Consider the following 17,363-nt stretch of genomic DNA (forward strand, 5'->3'; position numbering starts at 1 on the left):
ATCACGTAGCGAATTATCTTAACTGAGAATTTTACAGTCTTCCCAGTCTCAGCAGGTGAATGCTGAAATGGTACCTTTACAATCATGCCCTTTTCAACGACTATACAAATTCCTCCTAATGTTTTACTGCTGTTTTTACTGTAAAATGAGCTGCAGAACCGTATCCGAAATACTATTAATAAATACATGTTATATTGTGTATTATGGTACAGTATTTATGATTGAGCAGCCCATCAGAAATTAAAAGAGGATTTTCCTCTTCCACAACAAGGAAACAACTGACAAGAAATTACGCAACCAAAACATTTAGTCTTCATATACTGCAGTTATAGTAACAATGGTGATGGTCGTGAATCTTCAATCTAGAATTATTGGCTAGTCGTCTAGAAACAAGTAAACCCTCTCATGTGTGAAAACTTGTTGCACATTACTTTGTTACAACCATATGTTTTGCTCCAATAACTGAGCAAGTACATAACGTGAGAAGAGTGACCAATGAAAACAAGAGTGCTGCATTTTCTCTTCTGACTATTCACACTTGAACAAGCAGTATAGTGTAGTGAAGTGAAGATTGTCCGCCGATGGAACCTGCTTTTTTAAAGTTCTCTGCAGTAAGTACTAATAAGTGGTTTTACAAATGAATACATCTATAATTTGAGGTCTAACGGTTATATCCTTTAGGCAGTATTTCTCAAACTTTGGTCAGCGGACCACAGTAGTCCTTAAGATTTTTTTTTGAAGGTTTAATGAAAATTAAATGAAATCTTTGAGTTTTACGTCCCACGGATATGCCGGTTAGACTAAAGGAGACGGTGATAATCAGTAATGAATGAAATGGTGGAATGAAGAAAGTGGGAAGAAACGGGAGAACTCCGCGAAAACCCACGCACACGGTGTTTGTCCACCACAAAGTTCACTTGGCGGGGGCTGGGATCGAACCCGGGACCCTAGCACCAGAGGTGAACTGAAGGTTTAATGTTCTATGGTCATGACATTTAGGCTAAAGGAGAAAGATGATTAAGGAAAGTCCATGACTATGAAATTAAATTTTCTGTGCTCTCTCACCGGGAATCGATTCCGGAACCACGTGCCAAAGGCACACGTGCTAGTCACTAGAACCGCGGGGAAGGCTAGGCATGCACTTGTAGTTCTCTTAGATTGAGCATTAACACAGATTCCACAAAAACACAGAAATAAGAATTTTAGAAATGGTAAAAAAAAATGGATCAAAAGACTGCGATCTTGGCCAATAATTAGGTTTTAGATCAGGGGCCGCAAAATTTTTGAAAGGCCCCTAAATCGAGTTTTCGTATTTTCTACGGAATAAGCACATCATACTGAGTTAATTGATAGTTTGGGCTTGGCTATACTATATGTAGTTCTCCATATATAAGGCCTAAAAGAAAATTTTTGATTGAAATATATTGGATCTTTTAATCCAAAAATAAAATTCACGTGAATTTCGTATCACACACACTATAGTTCAGAATATCAGAAAGTTATAGATTATGCAATTTAAGAAGTGCATTATTATTCAACTTCTAATAGCTCACATAGATGTATTATTATAAAGTATTTTTGACACCCTTCAACTATTAAAAAAAGAAAGAACTAATACGGATTTTATCCTATTAATCGCCTCACATCGGTATTTAAATTGTCCTAGCAGAATAGTCAGTACAGGCGTACATTGCGCCGCCATTAGGATGGTTTTTATCCAAAACTACCCGCGTACGGCGGACCGGCTGGTCTGAGTTATGAATATAAAACAGTGGCGTCATTTGGGGAGGGCAGGGAGGCAACTGCACCCTGGGTTGGAGAAATACAGTTTTTTTTTTTTTTTTTTAATAAATTGTATACTAATAAAAACGTAAAACTCTTATGTAAGTGAACAATCTTGGTTCCCTTCCAAATCGCTACTGATATAAAGTAAGGGGAATTTTAATTAACCACCTGTATCCTTTAGCCTAAAGCAGCGTTTCTCAAACTTTTTTTTTTTTTAAGTATGACCCATTTTATTACTCAGTACTTTCTGTGAACCCTATTCTACTCCCCTTTGAAAGGAAATTTATATTTCTTTTTATTGTTTTGAGCACGTATCTTTATACTTAGAGTTTTAAAATATTGAATGTTAATGCATGTAAACAATTGCAGAACGAATGATGGAATGAGAAAGCTAGACGAAATGAGAGAATTAAGGGGAAAAAAAAACCTGACGGTCACAATGTTGTCCACCACATAGTCATAGGGCTTGGATTGAGCCAGGGACTCCTCCAGCTAGGGATGAGCGCTATAGTAATGAGCAAGGGAGCTTTCTTCACACAAATGAATATGTTTATATCTTATAACACTATCTTACAGTACATGAACAGATCCAATTGTGAATGTAATTTATAGATAGTGTATACAGAGGGAAGCACTAAAAATATACGAATAGAGGATAATTCATATCTGTATAATTTATCAAGTCAAATGCCTAGAAGTAGGAACTGACTAGAATTATTAGATGAACGGATGCAAGAGTTAAGACTATTTTAATTAAAGAATTTTAATAATATTAAACAATTTAAGCTTCTTTTTTGAAAAAAAAGAAAAAAATAATTTTTACCCGTATTTGAAAAAAAAGTAGCTAAAATAGGTGATAAATGGAAATAGCACACACAAAATCACGATACACTTTGACTTCTCAAAGGTATCCTAATGGAATTCCTTCGAGATTATCACAGATAAGCATTTCGTTATAGATTGAATTTCACATGATAGAAATGTAGGAATCACTGACCATTGACTTAAAAGCTCATACATTGGGTCATAGTACCACATTAGTTTTTTTCTTTTTTAAAAAAAAAGAAAGAAAAGAAAAATCTTCGACGACACGAAGCAAGTGCCCCAGTGTTCTTTCCCAAACCGGCACTTGAATAAATATACATGTATTAAATACAGTATGGGTCATGTATCTTGATATCATACGTCCTTGTAACTTTTAAATTAATACATAAAAGTCTCTGAAATTTCGTACTATGCAAATATTGACAAGGTGACACTGTCTGGCATACTTTGTAATACCATAATATTAACAGTGTTGCCAACCCAACATAAACAACTTTTATTATAAAGATTATTGTACTTTTCTTTTCAAACGGCGTTACGTAAGGTTACTACATATTTCAAATCTACGATTCAGTAAACTTCGGCCTATAAAAACACATATCAGTGCAAGTTCGAATCTGAACTAGTGAGTTAGGCAGACTCGTAAACAGTATTACCAATTTAGTCATTTTAAGGCAAAATCTGGCTATTTTCACATGAAGTTTAGCCAGTAAAAGTATAGTTTCGATACTAGCTACAATTTTGACCCATTCTATTTATACATTCCTAAATGCCACTTTCTAGCCATCTGTCTTTAGCGGTAATCAAATATTTTGTCGACCAAAATTTCTTTAAAAATGTGAATAAAGAGAAAATAAACTTGGCAAACAGGGAAAAGGATCACGCGTTAGAAGTCTCAATTTCGTCCCGTAAATGTCAACCTCCTGAGGGTGTTTGCTGCCATCTAATGGTGTGATGTGTAACTTCTACTGCCTTTGTTTTAGTAGTAAAAATTGGGATATGAACAACCTTCGTCGCACGTACTCAGGAATTTATTTCGGGAAGGATTCAAAGCTTTTAGGGGGTTCCAATTTTAATGAGAATAAATTACATTAAAAATTGTAAAACCATCCTTAAAGTTAAGCTAAATTTACAGGAAAGTCGGGATTTCGAGGGTTCCGGACCCCAAAACCTATATTCTGCGTACGTTCCTGGCCACTGTTAAAGCCAATGTTACCCGTGAAAATGTTAATGAATTGACTCTATTATCGAACCTGGCCGAAATAATCGCTTAAGCTTCTATTTCAACGAAACAGATTTAAGAGATTCATTTTCATTCAAGAGTTATCGTGCGTAGTAACGGGCGGACGGACGTACTAACATTACAACCTTATAAGTCTCACTTGCGTGATCCTAATAAAATGTGACTTTTTTCTGCCTGCAGGAGTGCAGTGGTATTTGCTTATGTTCCTAATATAAAACGTATCTCATGTATATTGCTTGTATCATTCTCGCTTACTTGAACTGTAATGATGATTTAAGATATTTCACTTTCCAATAGCTAATTTCAATGCGTGGTTACATTACGCATTAGTATTTCGAGGGTAATTTTGGCTCGGGTTGTGTACTTTTTGTTGCGCTAGATCATCTATAGCCAACATTAATGCAAGAATTGTGAACGAAGGAAATATTTCAAGGGATATGTTTAATGTTTCCGGTCAACATTGTGAGCAAAGTGTTGTACATTCTTTATATGTGAATTCAGGGTAAAAATGTTTGATTTGATAATGTCAGAAAGAATATTACAGTATGATTTAAGTATGTACAGTATAACTATGGAATGTTCTACTTGCTTTATTGTTAAATTTTGCTAGCTATTAATTTTGTCATAATTTCAGATTTTAGACATCTTTAGCTATATTCTATAAATCATTTGTCTAATTTCTGACGTGGTGACACTGTTTATAAGATCAAAATAAAATGAAATCTTTCAGTTTAACGTCCCACGATTATGCCCTTCAGGCTAAGAGAGACGATGATTAAAGCAAGAGACGATGAATGATCATGGAAGAATCGGTGGAATGAGGAAGTGAAAGGAAACGGGAGTACCCAAAGGAAACAAAACGGACACGATGTTGTCCACCACACACTTGTAAGATCAGTTATTTATAGTAGCAAGTGGTTAAACATAGAGTTCTCTAAGGAGAACGTTCGGTTTTACATTTACACATGTTACACAAAGTGAACGAGGACTCGAAAGTAGTTTATGGTGAGTCATTGAACACTATTACAACACGGATTCGATCATTTGAGCAGGGGAGGGAGAGTTTAAAAGATGATCCTCGGTTTGACCGACCTCGGGAACCTATGGACGAGAGACCAATTCACAGGGCGAGGCAGTTGGTGGAAGACAACTGCCATATCATCGTGGACATCTTAATTATATATGTTGGCATTAGTGTTGGTAGTACTGACACGATACTTCACCACATTTGAATATCAGGAAGATTTGTGCAAAATGGGTTTCTTATTCTCTTACTAATGATCTGAAGGTGAAGAGGAAGAAATGTGCGGCAAATTGCTCACTATATTCCAACCGACTATGAACTACTATGGTCCAAACGACCTGGGGACATACGCACTGGTGATGAAAGTTGGTTTTCTATTACACCACCCGGAACAAACTTAGAACTACATGTGATTCGATGAAAGAGATCCAAGACCTGTTGTTCTGAGACAAGATTTTAAATCTCTAAGGCGAATTTTATAATTTTATTGAAAACGAAGGACCAGCCAATGCTTTCATTACAGAAGTCAGACTAAGACGTCCAAAGACAGTAACTTCAAGGATGCTGCTTTTACATGACAATGCGTCGGCTCACAATATTTAATTGTAGGAAACCTGAATGATGACAAAATTCAGATCCTTGAACATCCACCCTACAGTCCCAACCTTTCACCATATGACTTCTAGTTGTTTACTCGAGTGAAGTGTCATCGTTGGAAAGCCTTTTAAGAGAGTGTAAGACCTCGCCGAAGCTATACATTCAGCTCTCCTGACAATACTTCGATCGGAGTACCGTGCTGCCTTTGAACAATGGTTTTAGAGCCTCCGAAGAGGTTTGGAATATGATTGAGAGTACTTTGAAGGGTTGTAAATGTAAATATTTCAGTATATTTCACAATGTGAATTTTGCAAGGTCACTTGCAAAATTTTATGAATGACCCTCGTAACAGACTGAACATGAAATGAAATTAAAGGAAATATTTCAGTTTAATATTCCACTATTATGCCCTTTAGTCTACGAGAGACGAAATGATTAAGGCAAGTGAATGAATTGGTGGAATGAGAATGTAGGAGGAAACTGGAGTACCTCGAGAAAACCCACGGACACGATATTGTCCACCACAAACTTACTTGAACGGGAATCGAACCAGGGACCCCAGTCACCAGAGGTAAGCACTGTACCACTGAGTCACCGTGCCCCTCAACAGACCGAACAGATCTGTAAGCTACACTTTAATATAGAATTGCGTACATAAGCCTACAAGTAACAAACGAAATTTGTAGGCTATATCGCTTCTCAAAAGTACATAGTCATAATACCATTTGTTTTAGCGAATGTAGAATGATTAAACATATTTATTTATTTTTGTTCGGAAGAGAAATCATAATTTAAGTGCACCGTTAGAAACATATTATCTTTTATGAACTTCTGAAAATTACTTAACATTCGTAAACCATAAATGAGTCATAAACCTTTGTCTCTTAGTATGAGAAAGTTATTTTTCCTTGATACGACACATGACTATCATTTCTCATGAAAAGTCGAGCGTAACTAAAAGAATATTTGAGAAAATTAATTCATCTTCATTGTTACACTCATACATATTGATAATAATCTTTCACCCGATGTTTTATTAATACGTACTGCTATTTACAGTAACCTTCCGAAAAACAGTAACTTCATATTTCAGATACATAGTTTATATCTTGGTCACTAAAAGTTACCTTATTTATTGGTCCTGACACAAAATTAATCAGTTAACAATATGATCACTGAACTCTATAAAACACACTTTCGTGTTCACAATAAGTGTTTCTTCCAGACATGTTTATAGGGGGTACTGCCCCCCGGAGCTTTGAGAGTGCCCCCCCGGAGGAGACCAAAATAATACGTCTATAATATATAATAAATAGAATAGTACCAACTGTGCTCCCCTCGGAACATTTTATCTCAAAGAAACACTGCACACTAAACGGAAAGGAACTCGTACCGTGAGATGGAAACAAACGAAAAACTGACAAGGGATGCACTTTATTATCCCAACACACATTTTAGGTTACCGAACATCCACTTTCGATTATTTTTGTTGGTAAGCAAGGTTAGTCACATTGGTATGAAACAAAGATACGGACCGACAATACTGAGTGAAGGGAAAATCAGGCATTGTGCAGAGAGTTTCGGAAAGGGTGTTCAAATATTCATGACTATTAGGATAGCAGAAAACCTAGTGTTCAGATGGACGATTGATGGAACGTATTAACGAAAAAGTGCGATCCAATCGTCGGTTCACAATAACTGAATTCGTCAAAGAGTATTCAGAAGTGTCTACAAAATCAGTGCAACGAATTGTGACTCACAAGCTAGATTATTACAAACTGTTAGTCGAAGCAGTGGTCAATGCAACAAGAAGATGGTACTATGTTTCAAAATTTATTTCAAATTTCAACAGTTTCCCCACGATGTGGTTACAAAGAATAGGCGAGCTCCCTCGTTACTATATGGTTAGCGTACGCACCTTCGGTGTGAGAGACCGGGGTTTGATTCCAAACGGGAACTCATGTGGTTCAGAATCCACGTTAAACTGTAGGTCCATGTCTCATATAGCTTCGGGGCTGAAAGGGACACTTATCATCAATCCAACTAACCCACGAACAAACAACAGGCAGCAGTGCTTTCAGTATGACGAAATAAATTGTAGAAAACGTCTCTTTTCTCCTTGCAACGGTAATTTTCGAAAACGCTGGGACAGTTTAGGAATTAGTGAGAAGGAATATACCAAGTTTCATTTTCTCAACTTGGCAGGATCGTGAGAAACTCAAGTTTTCGCATAAATCCTCCTCCCCTCCCACTTCTACGGATACACATTTTAATCAAAGTAACACTACAAAAATCCAGTTGGAGGTTATATAAATATATTTACATGCCGTATGTTAGGAATGAAAAGCAGTGATAACACCAGCTTTCATTTCTTTGGGGTGGTGAGAAGCAGAGGGGCAGAAAAACTTTTGGGGAATAACATGTGTGGAAACTGTCGGGGTACAGACGTAGCCACAAGATGGGTGTTCGGAGTTTAACCCCGTTCAGCGAGACGATATGCAAAAATAAACATTTATCATATTACTATATGCAGGATGGTAAGAAACTACTTGAACAAACTTCAGGAGCTGATTCCCGACACCGAAACCAGCAAAAAAGTAATCTAGAACTTTCGTCAATGAGGGATAGTTTCAGCGAAATAAGGTGCCGAAAGCGTGGGGAAATGAATTTCAGAGGGCTGTAATTCAAAAACAACGCAACGAAGAGGGTGTGGTTTAGAACATGACACTCGAAGTCATACCTGCTCGATTGAAAAATGTATGTTTCAAACCTCCGCAAGATGTGTGAAAGATATTCCCCAAAGTAACTTAGGGATTCCCTATAACGTTGCGTTGTTTTTGAATTACAGTCCTTTGAAATTCATTTTCCCACGCTTTCGGCACCTTATATCGCCGAAACTATCCCTCACTGACAAAAGTTCCATAGGAGTTTTTGCTGGTTTCGGTGTCGGGAATCAGCTTCCGAAGTGTGTTAAAATAGTTTCTCACCATCCTGTATATAAACACCTGAAATTTTACGAACTTGGAAGCTTGAATTTCTCCTTTTAAGAACTTCTGCATACGCCATTGCTTCTGTGACTATTTTATCCATATCTGGATCACCCATCTGCATTTGTGAAAATAATTTTTACAACAAGCAAAATCCTAGAAACTTTGACTACGAGGTGTGAAACAATACATAAAGCATGTCACGTAATTATTCAGTCCAGTAGACAAATCGCTTGTGCAAACGATAGCATACGATGCAAAAAAAAGTAGCTCAGCTGTCTTGTCCACTATGGGCATGAGTTCAGTATAAGCAGGCTAGTCAGTCCGTGTGGGAGATCTCATTACTTCCTTCAACCATACTGAATCGTTAAGCACTTTTTAAGCATTCTGTCAGTTCGTGTGATGGAATAATAATAATAATAATAATAATAATAATAATAATAATAATAATAATAATAATAATAATAATAATAATAATAATAATAATAATAAAAAGGCATGTAAAGGTCTAGAAATATGTACGTAACTCCGTCTAAACCTGGAATTTATTTATTTATTTCTCATGATCAACGATTTCACTACAATTGCCCCTCGATAAATGTTTTCAAGAGAAATGCGTTATGATAGAAAGTCGTTAATAAAACATTCAATTATGAAATATTAACATAATCCACGCCGCGCCATCTTTGACAAAATTGTAAAACACACATGTGCTTGTTTTACAACATATACTGTACAGGTGGAAGGTAATCTCGTCACCGGAAAAGTTCCGGAGGTGACTCTATATCAAATGAAACAAAAAAAGTTCCAATAAGCATGGCTCGAAAAACGCCTCCATTCAGTTATAAACCAGCGAAAACGCGAAAACGTACTTTCTAAAACATTCTAGTTTGAAGACTTTAGGGCTTATCGCAAGCGAATCAAGGAATTACGCAGGAACTACTATAGTATTCGTTGTATGCAAATATCCCATGTTTTATAACCGTCCGGTACCGGTAAAACGAATGCTCAATTAATACTTAAAGTGCATATTAGCAGCCTATCTTTCAATATACAATTCATTATGCTAGTACCAAAGGATTCTGAAACATGGGTATTTAGATAGAGCACATAACTACAGTAGTTTTTCTTTAATTCCTTGATCCACTTCCCATAGGCCCCACAGTTTTCAAGCTAGGACGTTTAAAAAGTGTTTTTTTTTTTTTTTTTTTTAATTTTCAGCAGTTTATAACTATGAAAGAAGGCGTTTCTCGATCTATTTTTAGTAGAATCTTTGGGGGCACAGTGACTCAGTGGTAGAGCATTCACCTCTGTTGCGTGGTGTCCCTGGTTCGATCGCAGCTCGCGCCAAGTGAGCTTTGTGGTGGACAAATATTGTGTTCGTGAGTTTCCCTGGGGTTCTCCCATTTCCTTCCACCTTTCTCCATTCCACCATTTTCATTCATTTCTCATCATCACCCTCCTTTAGTCTAGCTGCCATAATCGTGGGACGTAAAACTTAAAGATTTCATTTCATTTTCTATATTTGAGGACAATTTATATTTGAAAAATCACATCTTGTGGATATTTGAACGAGCAATGACATCCCATATTCTAGGATTATTAATGAGATATTTATGAAATCTGAACAAAATCATACAATTCACTTGTAAGAAAAATCGTCCAAAGAAAACGAAAATATCACTCCCCTTAGAATAAACTGCTCCTTCTTGTTTCTTTCATCATAAATTATTATGCCACATTGTAGAAATCGTTAGTGTAGTGAAATACAAAATGAGCAAAATTGTCTGACTCGTTCTTTTAGATAATAGTCAGGGACAAAACTAACCCCCTGAAATAGTGTGAATTTTTCAAGCGAAACTACTAATGTTATATTGTAGAAGATTAATAAATTATTTTACGAAATATAAAGACAATCGACAGAAAATAAAACTCATCCCATAAGAGTAACTTATTCCTTTCGGAGTTTTTAAAAATGACTAATACCATATGATAGGGTTGTTAATACCGTAAAAATATTGATTTATGAAATATGTTCCTTACAACCGTTTTATGAAAAACAGCTTTTTATCTTCCAGTACATTACTCTTTATTTTTAGGAGTAGGAAAAAAATCTTCGAAAACCTTCCTCTGAAGAATCTTATTTCTTTGAAAAAGTATAAAATTTGGTCCGGTAAGAATATAAAGAAAGACAGAAAGAAAAAAACATCTTAATGTTACTAATACTTACACTAGTAAGACTTACAACATATTTTATGTGTATTTTCTGAGCTTTCTCGTAGCTAAGTGAATATGGATAACACTGCCGCTATTCACGCAGAATATATGGACTGTGGTTCAAATTCCAATTCTAGAACGATGTCACATATAGATTCGGTGTTAATGTGGCTATTTGTAACATATTATACCTCTATCGTTACCCTATTCATTGATTTATTTGTAGGGAAAATATAGGAAATTTTCTTTTCTACACGTCTTATTGTTTGACGATACAGAACATTTACTCCTGTATTCTCAGTCTGAAAAAAAAAAAAATCTTTGTCCTTTCTTAAGCCACTTTTTCTTAAGCCTTTGAATTTTCTTAAATTTTATTAGGCTACATTACATTACATTAACGAGATTAGTAACCATTAACACGGATGGAAAATGATACACAATAAGCGAGAATATTATAAATATATTTATTACAACGATGATAGCTTCCAGAATACCACATCTTACTTTTTTCTAGAAAGTTTACAAATTGTATAAATTTGGTAGCTTTACAGATCACCCCCCTTCCCTACGAGGAATCTTTTATAAATAAAATACTCAACCTATAGTATGTATCTAATATGTATTATTAATTTCAACATCACCGAACTGCAAGAATGTCACGCTTATGGTATATGAGTAAGTATCAAAGGAAAACGAGAATTCCCCAAGAACACCTATACAAGTGAAAAATATTCTCTCATCTGCCACTTTGCTACATCATAGACGCGATTAATATTATGACTAGAATATTCTAACTTTTATAGATAATAAAAATAGTTATTTTATTAAAAAAAAGGAGTAGGATACAAATTGCTTCTCTTTCTATTACGACTATTAATTCTAACAATGACCAATGTATGTATTTTTCTTTGTTTTAGGATGGAACTTTACAACTTTAAATAATGGAGTCCTGTCCTGCAGTAGCCCAATCATGCCCTGGTCACGTAACTGGTTTCAGTGCAATGCTATTCACTAATCTAATTGCAACACTTTCCAACAGTCAATGTAATACTGCAAAACCAGAGGAGTATCCTCCAGATGTCCTTAATCTTTACGAAGAGTATGACTTCATTGTGGTAGGTGCTGGATCAGCTGGATCAGTGGTAGCAAGCAGATTATCTGAAATGGAGGATTGGACAGTTCTTCTTCTGGAAGCAGGAGGGGATCCGCCTTTTTCATCAGACATTCCACTCCTTTTCAATACGCTTCAAAAGACTGACGTAGACTGGCAAGATCAAACTGAGCCAGATGGAAAATCTTGTTTAGGAATGATAGGTCAACGTTGTAATTGGCCAAGTGGTAAAGTTTTGGGTGGGTCAAGCACTATAAACGCAATGCTTTATGTTCGTGGAAATAAACGCGATTACGGCAACTGGGGGGCACTGGGTAACCATGGATGGAGTTATCAAGAAGTACTCAAATACTTCAAAAAATCTGAAGACATGAAAACACCTTCGAGGATTAATGACACAAAATATCATTCAACGGGAGGGTACTTAACGGTGCAAGATTTTGGTTACCGTTCAACATTAGCAGATGCAATTTTGGCAGGAGCAGAAGAATTAGGATATGAGATTAAAGACTTCAACAGTAAAGATCAGAAAGGTTTCTCTTTGTCGGATGGAACAGTGAGAGACGGTACGCGATGTAATACAGCAAAAGCTTTCCTTAGTCCTATCAAATCCAGAAACAATCTTCATGTATCTAAATTTTCCCATGTAACTAAAGTACTAATAGATCCGCTAACTAAGCAAGCGATTGGAGTTCAATTTGAGAAAAATGGAAGTCGTAATGAAGTTAGGGTAAGGAGAGAAGTTATTTTATCTGCAGGAGCTGTTAATTCACCTCAGATTTTAATGTTAAGTGGCGTTGGTCCTGAATGGCATCTTCAGGAGATGAACATTTCTGTGATACAAGATCTTAAAGTGGGAGAAAATCTACAGGATCATATACTACCATTAATACCAACCTTCACATTTACAAAGGATGCTATTGCCCCACCCACAGCACTGTTCGATGCAGCATATGAATTTCTTTTTCATAGAAGAGGCCCACTAACAACTCTTGAGGAAAGTCAAGTTACAGGATTTATTACAACTAAGTATACCTCGAAAGATTATCCCGACATTCAAATTAATGTTTTGAAATTATCTGCTAACGAATCGTCAATGACTGACATATTAATCGATGCATTCGGGTTTCGACCCGAATTTGGGAATTCCGTATTTGGAGATATTTCTAAACGAGGATTACTTTTCATGATTCCCGTTCTTCTCAGACCAAAGAGTAGGGGTAAAATATTGTTACGAAGCAATAATCCTTTGGATAAACCATTAATATATGCTAATTATTTTGATGAAGAAATCGATATTCTTACCCTAATTGAAGGTATTAAATTTGTCATTAAGCTCAGTGAAACTAAACCTCTAAAAGATCATGGAGTTGAAATGAGTTCAAATGTCTATCCTGGCTGTGAAACTCTAGAATATCGATCTGACGCCTACTGGGCTTGTGCTATTTTACATATAGCATCAACAACGTATCATCCAGTAGGGACTTGCAAAATGGGACCTGATTCTGACCCAAATGCTGTCGTGGATCCTATGCTCAGAGTACGTGGTGTAAATGGACTTAGGGTAATCGATGCGTCCATTATGCCTACTATAGTGAGTGGTAACACAAATGCTCCCACGATTATGATTGGTGAGAAGGGTGCAGATATGATAAAATATTATTGGCAAAATGAAACCTGAAATACATTCTGGTTGTATAGTGAAACTTTTGATCTCGTGAGCTGTTATACTATAGTGAACAATATCTAATTTCTAAGCATGCACTTAGTAAAGGTCACAGCAAAAGGCATTTTTTCGAGGTTTCACATGGAATTGCGTACTGGTATTGCAGGAGTGAATGTATTTTGTATTCAGTATTTAGATAACAAAATGATCTATTTTTCATTCCATAGGCCAGGGGTGGCCAACCTATTTAAATTTAAGAGCTGCTTTTTATTTGAGGAATAAATGGAAATTATTATTATATAGTTAACTAAACGGAATCATAAACCAATGACAATGATCGGTACAGACAGAATGACATACCACCGTGGGCTATTTCCACGTGACCAGTATAGTAGACCATGGTCGACGCATTGGCCACCCCTGCCATAAACCGCACTAGTTTACAGGCTGTAACCAACATCACTAAATTTTATTATTAGTTAAAATCAATAGATTGCAAATCCTTCCTAGATATTACAACAATCGAAATGAGTTTTTTTTTTTTTTTTTTTTTTTAAGAATGGCAATAGATCAAAATACTCTTGTAAAACATTTTCAAACGCTACTATAACAGTCTACTCTAGAACTGACCAGAGAAAAGACACACTGTTGTGTTTCCAAAATAATGATTCAATTTTTTGAACATCCAATAGATCTTACGTACACATGAAATGAAAAAAAGAACCATATAAAACTCAGGTGTGACATTTATTCACATTCTTTTCTTTTTCTGAAAAGGAACGATTTAGCCCAGTAATTATGAAACATATTTCCTATAGGTTATCTTGCTTCAAATACTGATAATAAATATATAAATAAACGTAAAATGAGTATAAATCACGAATTTGAGCTTTAAGTAAAAACTAGGAGGGCATTTTCATATTCATTCTTAGTGCCGACGTATGTCATTGATTTAAAGTACATACGAAAATGACTAATTGAAGAATCTATAAAAGTTTGGTGTTCATAATAAAAATTAGACATTTTTTTTTGTTTCGCTTGTGTACACCTTTGTTCATACTATGATGGACATAAGAAAAGAGAAGAAAACCTTTGAAAAACTAAATAATAATAATAATAATAATAAATTGTAGCAGGTGTCAGTATTTTGTGTGAAGAAACTACAGATATGTGAAAGGTGAAAATGTTGTGTCACTTCTAGAAAACAGTAATAAGGAAGCAGAATTTCAAAAGTAAATCACTTTCTAAGACAAAACTGAAATGTAGTAAATAGAAAATAAGAAATTAGATTACGGTATCTTTTTCTTTAACATAAATATCAAGTAACATAACTACTAGGAGGCATTTTCTAGTTCAAATTGCAATTTCGGTGATGCATCAATAGATTCAAACCAGCATTTTAAAAATAAAGGACTTAGAAAAGGAGAAGAACCTATCAAATGAAGATAGTGAAAACATTCTTTTCAACATCTACAATACTAGAAGTCAACTCTGTATCCATACTACTATGCAAGTTGAACAGACTTAAGTACACATGGAGGACAGACGTAACTCAAGAACCCAACCCGATCATGGATGATATTCTGATAGGTTTAGCTCCTTATATTATTCATTTTCTTATAATTAAATTTTTTTTTTTTTTTTTGGTAATTGAAATTATATTTTTCATTCTTGTCTTTTCGAAACTACATTACTGATATTTCTGATTTAGCTAATCTAATAACCCAATGTCGAAGATACTTGAAGTAATGTTTTCATATTATATAATATTCTAATAAATCTAAGTCAGTATAACCTACGATAATCATATAACTGAATCACATTGAAATTTTATTCATCCATCAAATATGATATATAGCTCTTCTGAATAGTGCATAGAGCTGAACCTATCAAAAGGATATCATCCATGATCATGTTGAATACCTTTAAGTTGGATCTGTTTTCTATGGGTGTTTAGGTCTGTTCCAACTTGGATAGTAGCATGGATGTAGATTTGACGTCTAATATTGATGTTGGGAAAATTATCTTCGCCATCTTCATTCTTCTAAGTCCTTTACTCGGAAAGAAACTGTTTGAGTCCCTTAACCGATCACCGATGGTAACAACTCTATGGTAGAACGCTAGAAAATGCCTTCGAATAAAAATCTTACTCGATATATATATATATATATTTAACTAAAGTAAAAGATCTTTCTCAAATTTCTATTTACTTCATTTCCAGTTCTGTGCTAGAAAGCTGTTTCACTGCTTTCTGGAAATGACATACCATTTTCAACTTTCGCTTGCTTGTGGTTTCTCTACACACAAAATACTAATATCTCTTATTGCGTTTTTGAGATTTTATTTTCTGTTTTCTTTCAAAGTTTTTCTTCTTCTATTTCCTCATGTCCATCAAAACATATCAGATCCAGTAACCTAATCGAGTTGCATGGTTTATTTAGGTTTACTGACTGATAATTCTTTCTCTGGATATACCGTAGAAATAACCATTCACATAGGTAAAAAAAAAAAAAAAAAATCAAATAATTATTGTATAAATTAATAATATATTGAGAAAGATTGCAAATTAATAATAAAATATCAAATAATTTTACAGCTATATTCTAAATCTGCTCCAACACTATACTCTAAAACTGATAAGTGAATTAATGGTTTTTGAAATAATATATATTCTTTTTTCTATGCGTAAAATAGTTCCTAAATATAAAGTGAAAAATTGACATTTATTGAGTTGTGTCATTACACAGCAATCACAAGATAAAGCGTCAAGCACTATTATAATTATTATTGGTTGAATGGGATCAGTTGGATTATTCTTCACAATGTATTTCACTTCTGGAAAGTACGCATGACCTATGTTCAATTTTATGTATGTGTAAACTTTAATTTCAAGCAGTATAAATTACAGAGTCTTGTGGAGATCTGAACCTTCACATCCTTCTTCTAAGTTTGCTCTTATTACATCTTAATGTTTATAATTGCTTCCAATTTATGGCCTGCCTTCATATTAAGTGCTAAATGTGTATTTCTGGGAATTTTTACCTTTTCCTCAATTGAAATACACATGACTGGTTATGTGAGATTGTACGAACTTTCGGAAGAAAGAAATAAGAAAATAAAAATTGTTAATTGAGAAGTTTAATTTTGGGTTTTTTATTTTACCTAAAAATGAAAAAAAAGTAAACAGAGTCGGACATGAGTTTTCACAGCTAGCCCACCTCACTAGTGATTAAAACCCTGTCATTAAGAAAAAGAAAGAAAGAAAAAGAAAACAATGGTTCCTAAAGACTAATGTATACCAGGGATAATCAAATCTGAAATATTTGAGCAGTTTCGTGTGTTTAAGCTCCTAAGCGTTGTTTCACCAGTGTTTCGAGCGAGGGCGAGTGTCACGTGCCAGGGATTTGCTAACTATCGAATGAGTTGAGTTGAATTGATTTACAGTTTAGCGCTCCTTTCAGCAGCGAAGCTATATGAGACGTGGATCTATAGCTTAACGTGGAATCCGAACCACATGAGCTCCCGCCGGAAATCGAATCCGGGTCACTCACGCCAAGGCTCCGTATCCTAACTGCTTAGCCACGAGCAAGCTCAAACTATCGAATGAGAAACACGCTAAATCATAAAGCGTACACTCCGCACAGCATACGAAAAGACGTGTTTCATAATAATTATTTTATTTTATAATGTTATGCTTTACAATTATATTTGCTTAATGGAATTACATTTGAAACTTTCTTTCTTGCTGAAAATGTGTTATATGAAACTTAAATGAAAGTGGAAAGTGAAATTAAATACTTGATTTTCTACAAAAGGTGATAATGGAAAACAAGCTTCAAAAGAATTGAGATACACTTTATTCTCTTTTTAATTATTACATATATATATATATAATTTCTTTATTTTGT

At 34.9% G+C, this 17,363-nt stretch overlaps 1 pseudogene across 1 annotated transcript; it reads left to right on the forward strand.

The window, feature by feature from the left end:
* The first annotated feature begins 419 nt into the window (after positions 1 to 419).
* On the forward strand, positions 420 to 16,585 carry LOC145677853 (glucose dehydrogenase [FAD, quinone] pseudogene; annotated as a pseudogene). Its single transcript, XR_014130060.1, has 2 exons — positions 420 to 611; positions 11,596 to 16,585. The product of XR_014130060.1 is annotated as a glucose dehydrogenase [FAD, quinone] pseudogene (transcript).
* Positions 16,586 to 17,363: the final 778 nt, after the last annotated feature.

The sequence above is a fragment of the Thermobia domestica genome, unplaced genomic scaffold (assembly GCF_964235325.1).
Source record: "Thermobia domestica unplaced genomic scaffold, izTheDome1.hap1.1 HAP1_SCAFFOLD_1486, whole genome shotgun sequence".
Taxonomy (NCBI): Eukaryota; Metazoa; Arthropoda; class Insecta; order Zygentoma; family Lepismatidae; genus Thermobia; species Thermobia domestica.